The sequence below is a fragment of the Montipora capricornis genome, chromosome 9 (genome assembly GCF_036669925.1).
Source record: "Montipora capricornis isolate CH-2021 chromosome 9, ASM3666992v2, whole genome shotgun sequence".
NCBI lineage: Eukaryota > Metazoa > Cnidaria > Anthozoa > Scleractinia > Acroporidae > Montipora > Montipora capricornis.
The window spans coordinates 34,357,858-34,360,357 of NC_090891.1; the positions used below are offsets into that span (position 1 = coordinate 34,357,858).

General features: G+C 41.4%; 1 protein-coding gene across 2 annotated transcripts in view; it reads right to left on the minus strand.

The window, feature by feature from the left end:
* The window catches only part of LOC138016498 (neuronal acetylcholine receptor subunit alpha-7-like), a 22,503-nt gene that overhangs the window by 13,971 nt on the left and 6,032 nt on the right, over nt 1-2,500 (minus strand). The window lies entirely within an intron of this gene.

A 2,500-nucleotide genomic window follows, 5' to 3' on the forward strand; every position in this document is an offset into this window, starting at 1 on the left:
TTTTGTTTCTTTACTCTGTAAACCTATGTAGGGACGAGTTGTTGTAGAATGCTGTGTGTACACTTAGTACGACGTCAGGTATGTTTTTCCACTTCATGATTGGATTGTAATTGTGTTTCGCGATGAAAGTGAACAGAAGGAGTGCAGGAAGGGATCCCGAGGAAGTAAAGATCAATTGCTTTTAGACAAGGCAATCCTGAAGAAGCGCCGGAGAAGATTGACAAACTTACCAATGGCTTGGATAGACTACAAGAAGGCATATGATATGGTGCCGCATTCATGGATCCTGAAATGTCTGGAGATGGTTGGGGCTGCCAAGAATATGATCTCTATAATCAGCAATATCATGGTGAACTGGAAGACAGTATTGACATCAGGAGGAATGGCTCTCGGGCAGGTGGACATTAGGAGAGGAATTTTTCAAGGTGACTCCTTGTCACCTCTACTGTTTATAGTGATCATGTTACCATTGACCCTAGTACTACGAAAAATGAGAGCTGGATACAAAGTGGCAAAGGACATGAAGCCCATTGACCATCTACTATTCATGGATGATCTGAAGCTGTACGGAGCTAGCAAAGATCAACTAGACTCACTTGTTCAAGTAGTAAGAATCTTCTCGCAAGACATTAAGATGTCTTTTGAGCTAGAGAGGTGTGCTTTCCTGGAAATGAGAAGGGGAAGACAAGTTGGCAGTAGCGGAATAGAACTTCCCGACGACCAGCATATCGGGGAAATAGAGGAGGAAGGCTACAAATACCTTGGCATCTTACAGCTGGACCAGACTCTCAATACTAAGATGAAAGGCAAGATAACATCGGAGTATATCAGAAGAGTCAAGAAAATGTGTAGATCAAACCTCAATGGAGGAAATTTGATCGATGGCATCAATACCTGGACTGTAGGTGTAGTACGCTACAGTGCGGGAATTGTGGACTGGACAATGGAGGAAGTAGCCAACATGGATAGAAGAACTAGGAAGATCTTGGCATTCCTTGTTATTATTCAGTTCTTATTAGTATCCGAGCCCGCTGTAATTGGCCACAGCTGTTGCGGTGTCCCTGCCAATGTTCTTTTGTATACGTAATTGTTTTGTTTGTTTATTTGGCGAAGCTAATAAAATAAAATAAAATAAATAAAAAAATTTAATGACTGTCTGCACACCAGGAGTAATGTTGCGAGGCTGTACCTGCCGAGAAAGGAAGGGGGAAGAGAACTGATCGGCATTGAGAAGTGTGTAAGAAGGGAGAGCACAGGGTGGATGCTTCAAGCTGCGTTGAGGGATTGTTGAAGAAGAGAGTCTGCGGGACTATGAGAGGAGGAGGAAAGACGAGAAAGTTAAAAACTGGAAGGATACCTCTATAGCCCTACATGGTGCGTTTGTCCAACAAATATCAGATGAAGCTGGAGAGGAGTCTTGAAGATGGCTCAGGAATGGATTTTTAAAAAAAGGAGACAGAAGGTTTGATTCTTGCTGCTCAGGAACAAGCTTTAAGAACAAACTCGATCAAGTACAGCATAGATAAGACTTAAGAGACATCACTGTGTAGATTGTGTGGAGATGCCACTGAAACAGTATGACACATTGTCAGTGGATGCAAGAAGCTTGCCCAGTATAGGAAGCGCCACGACAAGGTGGCCCGGGGGGTACACTGGGAGATGTGCAGAAAGTATGGGATAGAGTGTAATGACAAGTGATATTACCATCAACCCTTGCCAACCGCAGAAAATGGAGAAGTGAGGATTACCTGGGACATGAGTATCTACACAGACAAAGTGTTGAAACATAATCGGCCAGATATTACTCTAGTGCATAAAGACACACAGAAATGGACACTTATTGACATAGCTGTGCCAGCGGACCAGAACATCACCAGAACTGAAGAGGAGAAGGTTGATAAGTACCAGGAACTAGTATTTGAAATCAGGAGGATTCATGGAGCCTCGAAAGTCACAATAATGCCTATCATGATTGGTGCTCTTGGAAGCATATCAAAAGGTGCAAAGACCTGGTTTAGCAAACTAGATGTACCTTACTTCCTTCGAAGTGTACAATTATCGGCCATCCTTGGAACTGCTCACCTGTTACGGAAAATTGTGTCTCTAAGCTACGGGGAGTGGCTGAAACACAATAAACATTACCCAGTGGAACAACTGGAGAGCATAGAATCGAATAATAATTATAATAAAAATAATAATAATAATGGTAATAATAATAATAATAATAATAATAATAATCGAAATTTTGCTAGGTGACCTATCTTGATTTTTTGCATGCACGTATCATTCACGATGATACATGCGTAAGAGGTTCCAAGACACCCTTCCACAAAATCCCACAAAGGGATTTCATTGATGACTGCTGCTTATATATATAGAAAAGGTAAGAAATACGGGTTAAAAAGACTAAAACAACACTGCAATAAAAATAGCTCAATAGTGGCGAAGAAAAGGTAAGGACTACGAAAAGATACCATATAATGTAGCATTAACACAGACG